This window comes from Mus musculus, chromosome 9 (assembly GCF_000001635.26).
Source record: "Mus musculus strain C57BL/6J chromosome 9, GRCm38.p6 C57BL/6J".
In the NCBI taxonomy this organism is placed as follows: domain Eukaryota; kingdom Metazoa; phylum Chordata; class Mammalia; order Rodentia; family Muridae; genus Mus; species Mus musculus.
Genome location: NC_000075.6, coordinates 32,074,417 through 32,090,203, shown reverse-complemented (window position 1 = coordinate 32,090,203; position 15,787 = coordinate 32,074,417). Strand labels below are relative to the sequence as shown.

At 42.5% G+C, this 15,787-nt stretch overlaps 1 protein-coding gene and 1 pseudogene across 5 annotated transcripts in view; both read right to left on the bottom strand.

Annotated features, from left to right (window-relative positions):
- The window catches only part of Arhgap32 (Rho GTPase activating protein 32), a 251,819-nt gene that overhangs the window by 178,240 nt on the left and 57,792 nt on the right, over window positions 1-15,787 (bottom strand). The gene's annotated exons all lie outside the window — the stretch shown is intronic.
- Window positions 11,146-12,046, bottom strand: Gm47496 (annotated as a pseudogene).

The following is a 15,787-nucleotide window of genomic DNA, read 5'->3' as shown; positions in this document are numbered from 1 at the left end:
ACCTTGAGAAAATGTGTTGACTCACTCTCTCAAACACTCCCTGTACCAATTCAAATAGCTACTTAACACAGCACCTGTCATGCGCACCACCTCTTCTAGAACTTCCCTCCACTTCACTACTGTCCCACACTTCTGCCTGAGTCACCCTTAGATGTTATGTGTCATCTACTCTGAAACTTTCATGTTTAGTAGCAAATGCAAGTTTGTGTCATTTTTGCTGTTATCTGATGGACTGCAGGAGCAGGCAAATTAACAGGGTAACATGCATGCTACCGAAATACGTGAGAGACAATAGGATGAAGCAGGCTCTTCCACAAGAGAAAGGCCCATTCTGTCCCTGGGTATCAAACAAGGAAGCAGGGGTGGTACTGAAGTACAGTCTAGAGGAAGGAAAGCAGCCGTTTGGACAGTCAGTATAACATGATGTGATCTATAAATATTAATCTGATAAAAATTGGTAATAGCATTAAAGGTTTTTATTACGTTTATTTACTTGTTGAATATACATGTACACACCCACCAAAGTGTGTGTGTGTGTGTGTGTGTGTGTGTGTGTGTGTGTGTGTGTGTGTGTTCACACATGTGAATATGACATGTCTTGTGTGTGGCAGTCAAAGAAACCCAGGGTATTTAGCTGCTAATAGGTGGGCTCCAGGGTCAAATTTAGGTTATCAGGCTTAGCAGCCAGCATCTTTACCAAAATTAACAACCTCACAGGCCTGTCTTTAAACCCAAGATCAACTTACAAATGGTCGTCATTTTTCCTGTTTTGATTACACGGAAATAGAAATAGGATTATGCGGATATTCTGATGGCTTAGACTCCATCCAAATCTCCACAGCCCCAGGCATTTGTAGCCCTGACATCCAGTTTGGGGCTGCATGGCCTAGCCCTGCTCCTTCTGATGGGGCAGCACCTGTGCATCCCTGCAAGAGCAGCAAAGGAAAGAGAATGCCAAACAGAGACCCAGGTAGGTGTTCCCACGTGGAAGCCAGGAAAGGACAGAAGAAAGGCAGAGTACGGGCAAAAGAGATAGCTCAGGGAGTCAGCACACTGGCTACTCTTACTGAGAACCCAAAACTTACAGGGAGGCTCACAGCCAACTGTAACCCCAGGTCAGAGGACAGACACCCTCTTCTGGTCTCTGCAGGCACTGCGTATACATGATCCACAGAAATACATTCTAGCAAATACCCATACACTAAAATAAAATGTAAGTCTAAAAGAAAGAGAGGGAGGGAGGGAGGGAGGGAGGGAGGGAGGGAGGGAGGGAGGGAGGGAGGGAGGGAGGGAGGGAAGGAAGATACAGAGGGAGAAGCAGGGTCTCTCCTCACAAGCTAGGGCTCAGAAGTCAAGAGTCCATAGCAGAGGACCCAGGGCCAGCTCTAGCATTTGGTACAACCCTGCAGAACACGAGTTCCAAGAGACTCGTGCTCATCAGCCAAAACTTCTGCAATCACTGAGCAAACTGCTCACAAATGAAGATCTGCTTTGTACATTTACAGAGACACATTTTGAAATAGAAAAGCTCACCTCTCCCTCAAATCCCCAAACTACATCAGTAAATCCTGGAGTTCAACCTACACCACTTCCTGAATCTGTCTCCTCTCCACAGCCATTCCTCAGTGCAAGCTTCCTCGCCTTACATCTTACTGTGCAACAGCTTCTGCTTAAACCTGCTTCCTGTCAGGGAAATGAAGGGTTCTTTTCTGAACTCTGAGTAAACTCTTATGTATCTATTTAAATCTCTCCATGGTAGTGTGGTGCTCCATCACCCACTTTTCTGACTCTTTGCCTGGACCACAGTCCTGTGATTCTGGAAAGTTCTCCCATTAACTGCAACCCTTGCTCACTCCTGCAGGACCTCTGCACTCGCTGTTCCAGTTTTTCAGCTCAGCCACCTTTCCAGCCAGGTCAGCTGGAAGGTCTCCCTAACTAAGGCCTTGAATGGCCACACTAGGAAACAGATCCCCACCCCCAGCCACTCACCCTCCTATCTCACAGTTAGAAAATGCCAGAGACTACCTTCATTCATTCAGCTCCCAACGCTTGTCTTCACTCTTTTCATTCTGAGCAAAAGAGATGACATTCTCAACACTCAAGTGCAGAACAGAGTCAAAGCTAAAATGCAGCAACTGACTCAAGCCCTGGGAAGACAGAGATGGGGCAGACACTGAGACACAGACTGGGGCGTCTCTAGTCAACAGACTGTCAAGCAATTCTGAAGGAAGACGACAGAAGCACTTCTACATTCTGACAGTGAATTATGTATCATAAAAAAATTCAAGACAGAAGAAAAATTAAAAATTGAAAGCACACTTCTCCTTCAAAATCTATTAAAATTCTACTGTTCCTATTTAAAAGGAGCATGTATAATGACTAGAAATACCCTGGCAAATGCTGACAAGTAATTCCAGAAGGATATATCAAAACTAGAAACACTTCAATTTCTCATGAATTCTGGACAATCTGATGATTACTATTTGCAAATAATTTTAAATTTAAAAAAATAGACAACTATAATGAAAATCATGCATTCTGAATGACTCTTAGTGTACTTTTTCCAAAAAGAAACTAAGAGGTATTCTTATCATCTTGATTTTATGCCCTCAAACCCGATTGGCCAAAATGCTGTCAGCACAAAAGAAAAGCACTGCTAATCACCCAACTGATCAGATCATATCTGGAGCTTTTTAAAAACTGTAAATTAGGGTTCGCCAAGCAAGTTAATGTCATGATTCTGAGGCTACATTTCTTACCAATATATACATTTTTTATTTCACTTTCACCAAAACTGTATAACCAATCTGTACCACTGCATTTCCATCTTTTAAAAAACTAGTAAAACTGTTCATATTTTTTTAACTGGAAAAAAGCTTGCCTGCCTGCCTTGTTTATCTGACTAATTGGAAGATGTGGTCTTGCCAAGTACCCCTGGCTGTCCTGGAATTTACTACAAAACCATGCTGGCCTTGAACTCATGGAGTTCCCTTGCCTCTGTCTCCTGAAGCTGGGTTGCTGGCTCTTCCTTGCTCTTTGGTAAGGAAGTGTAAGAGGTCAACTTGACACAAGTTAGCATCATCTGAGACGAGGAACCTCAGTGAGAAAGTCCCTCAATCAGTCTAACCTGTAGGCAAGCCTGCTATTTTCTTGATTAATGATTGATGTGGAAAGGCCCAGAACACTGTGGGTCACGCTATAGTTGCACAAGTGGTCCTAGGGTGTGTAAGAAAACACACTGAGTAAGACATGAGGAGCAAGCCAGCAGCAGTGTTCCTCAGTGGTCCCTGCATCAGCTCCTGCCTCCAGGTTTCTGCCTTGAGTTCCTGGTCCTGACTTCCTTTGATGATAAACTGTAATAAGAAAGTGTAAGGGAAAAAAATTCTTTCTTCTACAAGTTGCCTTTGGTTGTAGGGTAGTGTTATTCTTGTTCTTGTTGTTTAATCACTGAAATACAAATCCAAACTAAGACAGTGTCCTTTCATTTTCTCACCCACTGGCTCTGTTAACCTCCCTGTCCCCGCGTCTATAGCAGAGAAGTAGAAGATATCCAATCATTTGGAGCTTTTAAATAGCACATTTTCTGCAAATACTGACCAGAATACTACCATTAAAAACTGTATGGAATAAGTTGTAAATGTTCTCAACCATCTCCACCCAGTGCCCCACCAGGTCATTATCCTGCTTCCCATGTATGTCTTTTTTTTTTTTTTTTTTTTTTTTTTTTTTTTTTTTTTTTTGAGACAGGGTTTCTCTGTGTAGCCCTGGCTGTCCTGGAACTCACTCTGTAGACCAGGCTGGCCTCGAACTCAGAAATCCGCCTGCCTCTGCCTCCCGAGTGCTGGGATTAAAGGCGTGCGCCACCACGCCCGGCCCCAAGTATGTCTTATTCCATCTGTGTCTACATAACCTACCAAACTCTTCCTCTACCCTTTATCTGCTCAAACAGAGCCACTTCCCCAAAAATGAGATCAAATGTCATTCTTTAACAAATTTTGTCCAGATATCTATAACAATATTTTATATACAATATAATTTTACTAAAGACAGATTTTATTTGCCCCAATTAGAGATTCCTTAGTATCTGAAAAAGCATCTCACTATGCAGCCCAGGAAATTTCCTGCCTCTGCCCCCATAAGCATGTTGTAGTGTCTCAGGAAACTATAATTATAGCTAATTTACCCAAATCTCTTGTCTCATAGACTATAAAACCCAAGTCAGTGACTCCTGGTTTTATTTCCATTTTCTACATAATTACTACACACATGACATGAAATGCAAATGCTCATACTCATATATACATAGATCTAAACATAATATAATAAGCATGATTTATCATAGTATTATAATTTTACATACACACACATATATGATGGAAATCTCAGGAGGGAAACCTAAGAATTATGAAAATGGTCACTTATACAGAGTAGACACAGGAGACAAGATATAGTTAACTTAGACGACATGACATAAGGGCCTAGAGACTGGTTTTTAGAAGTCTCACAGTGCTACCGCTGTTTATAATTACATTCAAGATTTAGCAAATAAAATGTGAACTAGTTCTGAAACAGTGCTGTAATAGTATGTAGTCTTACTACGTAGAGCTGTGGTTACTGTAAGAGAATTAAGGCATCCTATTTACACAGTTTTGGAGGCACCACACTCAAGGCCATGCCTTTGGTTATAACCATCTGACACACAGTGATATGCACACCTAGCCCTGTTCATGCGGCTGGTGTTTTAGGACTTCAACTTGAATGTCAAAGATCCAAACAAGTGTGGGAGCTGCATTATAAAAAACAGTCAGAAAGTAAACTATATTATGTTGCATCCCTTTAATGACCTAAGGGCTACAACAAGAGATCATATTTCAGAGAGAGAAGGGGAAGGAGAGAAGGAGAAAGAAAAACTCATCAAACTGTTCAACTCCAGACCCCCAGCACTAACAGAACTGATCTCTTCCATGACACACAACCACCACCTCTGTGGTCCCATCTACCACATCTCTGCATACAAATCTCTAGTCTTAACTTTTCTAAACACCACCCTCTCAAGTTCCAGTTGTACATTTCCAATAGCACCAAGCAAATGCTTTACAGGCAATTTGGTCAAAGACAAAGTACTATCTGCATGTCCATTAATGAATACTAATGTTCATTCCCCAGGGTTCATTAAGATTATTAAGTGTAACAAGTTCCCAGGACACCCAGGTTTAAAACACAAAGGCTTTCTTTAACATCTATCTCTTTCTTACCCAATTCATAAAGTTACTAGTCCACCTCTGTAATAATTTTACATTTAACCTATCTTCATTGCCACAATTGCCTCACTGGTCTCCTCCTCCTCCTCCTCCTCCTCCTCCTCCTCCTCCTCCTCCTTCTCTTTTGGATTTTCGAGACACGGTTTCTCTGTATAGCTCTGGCTGTCCTGGAACTCACTTTGTGGACCAGGCTGGCCTTGAACTCGGAAACCCGCCTGCCTCTGCCTCCTGAGTGCTGGGATTAAAGGCGTGCGCCATCACACCCAGCTCCATCTTCTTTATATCCTAAAACATCACCATTGGTCATAAATTAAATAAATATGCTATCCTATCCTATCCTATCCTATCCTATCCTATGCTATGCTATTCTTAATGTTTTTTTCTGTTGTAGGAACCCAGGGCCTCTGGTCCATGTCATTCACTATTCCCCAATCCAGCGACTATTCTATTCAGTGAATACAGAAATGCTAAGTCTTCCTACATGGCTTACCTGTCCCCACACCACCCCACTCTGCAGTTATTCAGTCTCCCTAAAAACTAGTTCTTACCAGATCACAGACCTCCACATAACAGTGTCTCGTGAATTAAACCCTCGGCTCCATGCTGAATCCATTCCAACAGGATGATGTCCTCCCTTGCCTGTATTTTCCCACGTTGGTTTCTATGCTTATGTGTCTTGTGAAATGCCATTCTCTCACCTTAACCCTCAAAATCCTACCTTCAATGCTCAGTGAGTGTTATACTCTTTCCCTCACAAACATAAAATAGTGTTTTCCAGGATTAGAACCCTCACAGTAAAAAGAAGCACAGTGCTCATGCCATCTTTCACCTTCCCTAAGACCACAAAGTAGAGCCATCTGACCTCTTAGGCTTCGGAACCATCTGTGTTTGATCTTGCATTTGTCATGGGCACGATAGATGCCAGCCCTATATGATGTCCTCATCCTCAAGCCTTTCCCTATAGACAAATTTTCCACCAGTGCCACTATGATGCATGAAGTCAGCACATGTACCCTGGAATTACCCTGGAACTAAGTCATTTCTCTCTGGTGCTCAGAACAAGTTTTCTGCTATCTCTTTAACTGTCTGCAAAGAGCTGGGGAAACAGATGAAGGGTTCATCATCAACTGAATACCAAAGAGCACGGTGGAGCTCAGTCCATACTATTACAGAAGTTAGAGTTGAGCTCCCACTAACCATGTCAACTGGGTCACAATCTCCTGTAACACTAATTCCAGGGAACCCAAGGCCTCCAGCCTCCACAGACCCCAGACATATACATACATAAGCATAACTGAAATTTTTAAACTAAAAAGGAGGAGTTGACCATGGCTGTCAGCAAATGACTATAAGAGGACAGCAACATCTCTACTTATATCTTATTGCTCCTGTCAAATACACTATCCAGTATAACATCAAAACGAAATATCTAGAAAAAAGGACTATGTGCATCAAAAATAATAAAATATGCCTGTGAGGAGCCGCCCTCACATTTGCCATTATAAGATGGCACTGACAGCTGTGTTCTAAGTGGTAAACATAGTCTGCACACATGCAGGGGCAGTTTTCCCACCATGTGTTCTGCCTTTCCCGTGATGACAACTGGGCCGATGGGCTGCAGCCAATCAGGGAGTAATACGTCCTAGGTGGAGGATAATTCTCCTTAAAAAGGGATGGGGTTTCGCCATTTGCTTGCTTGCTCTCTTGCACTCTGGCTCCTGAAGATGTAAGCAATAAAGCTTTGCCGCAGAAGATTCTGGTTTGTTGCGTCTTTCCTGGCCGGTCGTGAGAACGCGTCTAATAACAATTGGTGCTGAAACCCGGGACGAGAAAAAAACTCGGGACTGGCGCAAGGAAGATCCCTCATTCCAGAACCAGAACTGCGGGTCGCGGTAATAAAGGTTCCCGTAAAGCAGACTGTTAAGAAGGATTCAACTGTATGAATTCAGAACTTTTCAGCTGGGGAACGAGAGTATCCGTAAGTATAGCTTTACGAGGTAAGCCTGGCCTTGAACTTTCTAAGGAAATTCAAGACAGTCTATCAGAAGTAAAGTGGAAAATGTTTGGCCTTGAATTTTTTCTGGTGTTAGGAGCCCTTTTGTTCCTTTTCACATGTTATCAAGTGGTTAAGATAGGGAGGATTCTAGATGAAATTCAGGGCAATCTATCAGAAGTAAAGCGGGGAGAGAGAGTAGGAGCAAAGAGGAAATATGGTACACAAAATAAGTATACAGGCCTTTCCAAGGGTCTTGAACCCGAGGAAAAGTTAAGGTTAGGTAGGAATACCTGGAGAGAGATTAGAAGAAAAAGAGGAAAAAGGGAAAAGAAGAAAGATCAATTAGCGGAGGTCTCTAGGAGATACTCGTCACTAGATGAGCTCAGGAAGCCAGCTCTTAGTAGTTCTGAAGCAGATGAAGAATTCTCCTCTGAAGAAACAGACTGGGAGGAAGAAGCAGCCCATTACCAGCCAGCTAATTGGTCAAGAAAAAAGCCAAAAGCGGCTGGCAAAGGCCAGCTTACTGCTTGGCCTCTTGGCAGTCGGCTTCAAGGTCATAGTGCACCTCCACCCTATGCTGAGCCCCCGCCCTGCGTAGTGCATCAGCCCTGCGCAGAGAGGCAATGGACAGAGAGGCAATGCACAGACTCGTTCATTCCAAAGGAGGAACAAAGGAAAATACAACAGGCATTTCCGGTCTTTGAAGGAGCCGAGGGTGGGCGTGTCCACGCTCCGGTAGCGTATATACAGATTAAAGAGCTTGCCGAGTCGGTCCGTAACTATGGAGTCAGTGCTAATTTCACTATAGCACAAGTGGAAAGGCTTGCGAATCACGCTATGACTCCTGGTGATTGGCAGACGGTAGTAAAAGCTGTAGCCCCCAGTATGGGAATGTATCTTGAGTGGAAAGCCTTGTGGCAGGACTCCTGCCAGACGCAGGCAAGGGCCAATGCCACCATGAAAGGGGATCAGAGAACGTGGACTTTTGAATTACTTACAGGTCAGGGACAACACGCTGCTAACCAGACAAATTATCATTGGGGAGCATATGCTCAGATCTCAGCTGCTGCTGTTAAGGCATGGAAAGCACTACCTAAGAAGGGAGAGGCAAGTGGGCAGTTGACCAAGATTACTCAAGGTGCACAGGAATCCTTCTCAGATTTTGTGGCCAGAATGACAGAGGCAGCAGAGCGTATTTTTGGAGAGTCAGAGCAAGCTGCGCCTCTGATAAAACAGCTAATCTATGAGCAAGCCACAAAGGAGTGCCGAGCGGCCATAGCCCCAAGAAAGAACAAAGGCTTACAAGACTGGCTCAGGGTTTGTCGGGAGCTTGGGGGACCTCTCACCAATGCAGGCTTAGCGGCTGCCATCCTTCAATCCCAAAAACGCTCCATGGGCAGAAATAATCAGAGGACATGTTTTAACTGCGGAAAGCCTGGGCATTTTAAGAAAGATTGCAGAGCTCCAGATAAACAGGGAGGGACTCTCACTCTTTGCTCTAAGTGTGGTAAGGGTTATCATAGAGCTGACCAGTGTCGCTCTGTGAGGGATATAAAGGGCAGAGTCCTTCCCCCACCTGATAGTCAATCAGCTTATGTGCCAAAAAACGGGTCATCGGGCCCTCGGTCCCAGGGCCCTCAAAGATATGGGAACCGGTTTGTCAGGACCCAGGAAGCAGTCAGAGAGGCGACCCAGGAAGACCCACAAGGGTGGACCTGCGTGCCGCCTCCGACTTCCTATTAATGCCTCAAATGAGTATTCAGCCGGTGCCAGTGGAGCCTATACCATCCTTGCCCCCGGGAACCATGGGCCTTATTCTCGGCCGGGGTTCACTCACCTCACAGGGCTTAGTAGTCCACCCTGGAGTTATGGATTGTCAACATTCCCCTGAAATACAGGTCCTGTGCTCAAGCCCTAAAGGCGTTTTTTCTATTAGTAAAGGAGATAGGATAGCTCAGCTGCTGCTCCTCCCTGATAATACCAGGGAGAAATCTGCAGGACCTGAGATAAAGAAAATGGGCTCCTCAGGAAATGATTCTGCCTATTTGGTTGTATCTTTAAATGATAGACCTAAGCTCCGCCTTAAGATTAATGGAAAAGAGTTTGAAGGCATCCTTGATACCGGAGCAGATAAAAGTATAATCTCTACACATTGGTGGCCCAAAGCATGGCCCACCACAGAGTCATCTCATTCATTACAGGGCCTAGGATATCAATCATGTCCCACTATAAGCTCCGTTGCCTTGACGTGGGAATCCTCTGAAGGACAGCAAGGGAAATTCATACCTTATGTGCTCCCACTCCCGGTTGACCTCTGGGGAAGGGATATTATGCACCATTTGGGCCTTATTTTGTCTAATGAGAATGCCCCATTGAGAGGGTATTCAGCTAAAGCAAAAAATATCATGGCAAAGATGGGTTATAAAGAAGGAAAAGGGTTAGGACATCAAGAACAGGGAAGGATAGAGCCCATCTCACCTAATGGAAACCAAGACAGACAGGGTCTGGGTTTTCCTTAGCGGCCATTGGGGCAGCACGACCCATACCATGGAAAACAGGGGACCCAGTGTGGGTTCCTCAATGGCACCTATCCTCTGAAAAACTAGAAGCTGTGATTCAACTGGTAGAGGAACAATTAAAACTAGGCCATATTGAGCCCTCTACCTCACCTTGGAATACTCCAATTTTTGTAATTAAGAAAAAGTCAGGAAAGTGGAGACTGCTCCATGACCTCAGAGCCATTAATGAGCAAATGAACTTATTTGGCCCAGTACAGAGAGGTCTCATGCTGGTTAATCAACTCATAGATCTTGTCCAGATACAACTAGATGTATTATGACAAATAACTCAGCTGGGATGTGAACAAAAGTTTCCGGGATTGTGTGTTATTTCCATTCAGTATGTTAAATTTACTAGGGCAGCTAATTTGTCAAAAAGTCTTTTTCAGTATATGTTACAGAATTGGATGGCTGAATTTGAACAGACCCTTCGGGAATTGAGACTTGCCATCATTCAGGTCAACTCTACGCGCTTGGACCTGTCCCTGACCAAAGGATTACCCAATTGGATCTCCTCAGCATTTTCCTTCTTTAAAGAATGGATGGGGGTGGGATTATGTGGAGATACACTTTGCTGTGGATTAGTGTTGCTTCTTTGGTTGGTCTGTAAGCTTAAGGCCCAAACTAGGAGAGACAAGGTGGTTATTGCCCAGGCGCTTGCAGCTCTAGAACATGGTGCTTCCCCTGATATATGGTTATCTATGCTTAGGCAATAGGTCGCTGGCCACTCAGCTCTTATATTCCCATGAGGCTAGTCTCATTGCACGGGATAGAGTGAGTGTGCTTCAGCAGCCCGAGAGAGTTGCACGGCTAAGCACTGCAATGGAAAGGCTCTGCGGCACATATGAGCCTATTCTAGGGAGACATGTCATCTTTCAAGAAGGTTGAGTGTTCAAGTGTCCTTCCCCCAGGAAAAACAACACGGGACCAGACCAGGACCCCTCTGGGTGATGAGCCTGGGAGGAGGTTATGTGTACGGCTCCTTTACCTGCACACTGGGGATTTGACCTCTATCTCCACTCTCATTAATATGGGTGGCCTATTGCTCTTATTAAAAGAAAAGGGGGATCTGTGAGGAGCCGCCCTCACATTTGCCATTATAAGATGGCACTGACAGCTGTGTTCTAAGTGGTAAACATAGTCTGCACACATGCAGGGGCAGTTTTCCCACCATGTGTTCTGCCTTTCCCGTGATGACAACTGGGCCGATGGGCTGCAGCCAATCAGGGAGTAATACGTCCTAGGTGGAGGATAATTCTCCTTAAAAAGGGATGGGGTTTCGCCATTTGCTTGCTTGCTCTCTTGCACTCTGGCTCCTGAAGATGTAAGCAATAAAGCTTTGCCGCAGAAGATTCTGGTTTGTTGCGTCTTTCCTGGCCGGTCGTGAGAACGCGTCTAATAACATATGCCTGCAGTAGTAGTCGAATCTGAAGGCTTTACATATTCCAGACACTATGCTGGGCACAATACATATAGAATATTCCGTTTGCGCCTCATAAAAGCCATATACTACTACAAAACTACCAGAAATATCTCAGACTTCACATTTTATTATTTATATTTGCAAGTACATGATAAAGTGTTGTTTTTTCCTGGTGCTGGTATTTTATTTCTTTGTGTACATTAAGCCATGAATTCATATGGAATGGACTCCAACAGCTCAGGCTCTTTTCCGTTAGTCCTCACAACGTTAGTCCTTCTCTGGGTGGTGCAGGCTGGCGCTTCAGCCGCCCCCAGGTGCCCTTCTCTTTGGCTTCCTTTTTCTTCTGGTCGTTCTCCTTCACCCGCTTCAGGAAGCTGTCCCTGCTCTTTGAGTGCTTGATGTGCTCAATCCGCACATTGAGCCTCTTGGCCAGAATTTTGTCCTTAACCTGCTTGTTTACAATGATGCCCACGGCATGCTGGGTGACATTGTAGACTCTTCCAGTTTTGCCGTGGTAGCACTTATGGGGCATTCCTTTTTGAACAGTGCCCATTCCCTTGATGCCTACAATATCACCCTTCTTGTAGATTCACATGTATGTGGCCAAAGGAACAACGCCATGTTTCCTAAAAGGCCTAGAGAATATATACCGGGTGCCTCTCCTCTTTCCCTTTGTGTTCATCATTTTGGCGAGTTACTGGAAGATGGCTGCGGCGGCTGAGAGCGATAAAGTGGTTTTTGTTGTTGTTGTTGTTGTTGTTGTTGTTTTTTGTTTTTTCGAGACAGGGTTTCTCTGTACAGCCCTGGCTGTCCTGGAACTCACTTTGTAGACCAGGCTGGCCTCGAACTCAGAAATCTGCCTGCCTCTGCCTCCCGAGTGCTGGGATTAAAGGTTCATTCACTCTTCATGTAGATTTTACACATATCATATAGGTAGTTTTATATAAAACTCTTAATGCACCTGCATTTTGACTACAACCCATCACATGAAACCAGGTGATTTTCCACTTGAAGCATTATTGTAGCTCTCAAAAAGTCTCAGGTCTTGAAAACTTTAGAGTAGAGATGATCAATCTGTACAACCCCCACTTTATAAATAAGAAAACTAGAGCAGAGAGTTAGCTATTCAAAGTTTAAAAATATTTCATTTGTAAATGATTCTGTAATTAGCATCTCTGTGTATACTGTTAGCTCCTTAGAATATTTCATTCTAATCTAAAAATTGTAACCGTCAAATAGCACAGATGCTTTGATAGTTTTTTATTCTTATTTTTGTGTTTCCTAAAGGAGTCTTGAAGAAACAACCAACAATGTGGAAGTGGAAAGGTCCTCCTGCTGCAGAGTCACCACACCATCACTTTCCCACTGTCCTGGTCCAGCCAGGCCCAGCACAGGCTTCACTCCTGGTCCTAAACCATTCACCTCAGTACCTCATGCCCTGTATTTGCAGTATTACTATAAAGATCTAAGAAACAATGTGTCTAGTGAATTTATTGGAAGTTATTTTGTTATAAAAAAATCAGCACAATCTATTCTCAAATATTCATTAAACTTTTGACAATATGCCTTCTATTTAATCAAAAACCTTTTATTCACAGTTCACCAGAATCAGGTTCTCCTTCAGCAATATAGAACCACCGATCACTAGAAAGAACTGATACTGAGATTAAGTATGACCTACTTAAACAATTTCTAACCCAACCTTCTATAAACATTACAGATGTTTCATATGCACTCAAACCAATCTTCCAGGGAACCAACCCTAATACTGGATTTGACTTTGAAGGCACTCATCTACCTATCTGCCTCCTCTCCATCTTGTCTTTACCTTTAATGACTCCACTAAAATGAGTCTGTTAGGAGGAGCACATCCTAATGCCGGTGTTTGGTGGGGTCTGGAGGTAAGAGAAGCCACGTTCAGGTCAAAAGAAGCATCTCGCATGTGGAGCATCCACTTCCCAGCCAGTAGGACTTTTACACCATAACTAGAGATCTTATCTACCATTCTCCTACACGCCCAAAGAGAGGCTGTGCATCTAGCAAATGATTAACCATCAACATTAAATGATTAAAGAAATCAATTTTAAAAACTATCACACGATTATCAGAATTGAGTAAACACTACTACACCCTCAGATAAATGTGCCTTCATTGAACACCAAGGATTTGACCATTAAAACATGGAAATGACGTGCAGGTCCAGTTGGCATCATCATTCAAGGCCAGCACCAACAGTAATAAGAATTTAAACTGATTAAGTTCATCCACAAGTTTATCTTCTCAACTATTCATATTTCCTGATTTATGACTTCAGACTAGCCTATAAGACATTTTCTAGAATTTGAAAGAGACATATATGATATATATATAATATATATATATATTATATATATATATAATATATATATATATGGAGAAGAAATAACTACTCTAGCAATACTTCCTGGAGAAAAACATACCAAATTTTATTCACCTGCATTCAAAGAAGTTTCTGTCTCTAAAAATCAGTTTATTTCCTTCCAAATTTAATTAAGATTGCAGAGAAAAATTGTAGAAAAAGAAAAAGATTTAGTTTACAAAATACAGAAGTTGGAGGGGCGACCCGGGAGCTGTGGCTCAGTTGGTAGAGGGCTTCCCTAGCATGCACAAAAATCTAGACTGGGGGCTGGAGAGATGGCTCAGCGGTTAAGAGCACCCAACTGCTCTTCTGAAGGTCGTGAGTTCAATTCCCAGCAACCACATGGTGGCTGACAACCATCCGTAACAAGATCTGGTGCCTTCTTCTGGAGTGTCTGATGACGGCTACAGTGTACTTACATATAATAAATAAATAAATCTTAAAACAACAACAACAACAACAAACCCACTCTTTTAAAAAAAAAACAAAAACAACAACAACAACAACAACAACAACAACAAAAACCTAGACTGGATCCCACCCACCTGTGGTGGAAATGGAGAATCAGAAGGTCACGGTAATCCTTGGCTACACAGCCACTTTGAGACTGTATTGGATGCATAAGACTGTCTCAAGAAAGAGAGAAAAAGAAGAGGACAGCCAGAGAAAAGCAATTTTCTATCTCTTAGAAAACCATTTTAACATAACACAAATGTATAACTTCTATATTCTAATCAATATATTTTCTGGGAAAAACAAAACCTCAAAACTGGATAGAGGGGATTACAGCTATTAACTGCGAAAATTCTACAGGTCCTAATGGACTTTTTCCTTTTACTCCTGTCTTCAACTTCACTGTTTAGTATTTCTAAGGGCAAGTAAATCAAGCCAAAAATGCAAATTAAAAGTAAAATCTGAAAGTTTATCTGTTGTAGTCTATCTTACTATCTAAAATAGATCTGTGTTATATGATCACTTAAAATCCCACATCATTTTCAAGGAGAATGACATCCTTGGGATAAAACCCTGAGAGTTTTACTTCATGTCTTGGCTCTCATTATTTTGACTACAGTATATCTGAATATTTTAAACTTACTTCTAACCAAAATCTAAGGGAAGGCCATTATAACATCTGATTACATCTGTTTAACAGGCATATTTCTAAGCAAGAGCTTTCTACACCTAAGTCCCCACTAGCTTAAAAACATTATAATTACAGTTAATTATTTTTAGTGGTATTGTTGGTACTTGCTACAGATTAAATACATGCTGATAACATGTACGGAGTATGTATTTGAAAATACAGTTATTATTAGTTTCTTTGATACTTTCAAAAATCTAGTTGAATCTTCTCTCTCCTTCCTTGTATCCAACCTCCACAAACACCTAGCAGTGCTCCCACCAATACTGCCAGTGACTCAGGATGAACTGAACACCTTGTTTCTCCTACATATTTGTGCTTGGCTATATTCTTGAATACTGGGTTCTAATGTGAGCATGCTGGATACTAGATGCGCACAAAAACCAGTATGTACTGAATAAAATAGGCATCATATCTGCCTTCATGGAGCTTAGAGAGTCCACTTCCTCTTACACATAATTATTTAGCAAACACAATATCACTTAACTTAGCTTTTATAATAAGTGATGTTGTGCAAGAATGATAATAATGCACCTAATCAGATAAAAAGAATGAGTTTTTATTAGATATATGGATACATTCAAAACAGAACCACTCTAGAAGTCTTTAAAAACATACATTTTGTTGACAAGCTAAGACTCAAGCAACAACACAACAGCTTTGACTTAGAGTGGGATTATATCCTGATAAACCCACAGTATATAAAAAATATCATGAATCAAAAATGCTCATAACACAGATAATTTACAGAAGATTATGGTATCCAGGTACTGAGTTTGTCAAGTACATACAGAGACAGGCATTGCACAGACAGGAGATGTCTCTGTTTTAGGGGTGAAAACACACCCCAAAAAAGTCCCCAAAGCACTGGTAGCACGCACACACACCCCTTGTTTTTCTTGTTTGTTTCCCCTTGTGATGAAATGGCTGATGGGAGGCATAATTATGTGGATCACTAGTTTGGGAAAAATCCAAATTCAAAGACCAGTTTATAGTGCACTCCTGTAATC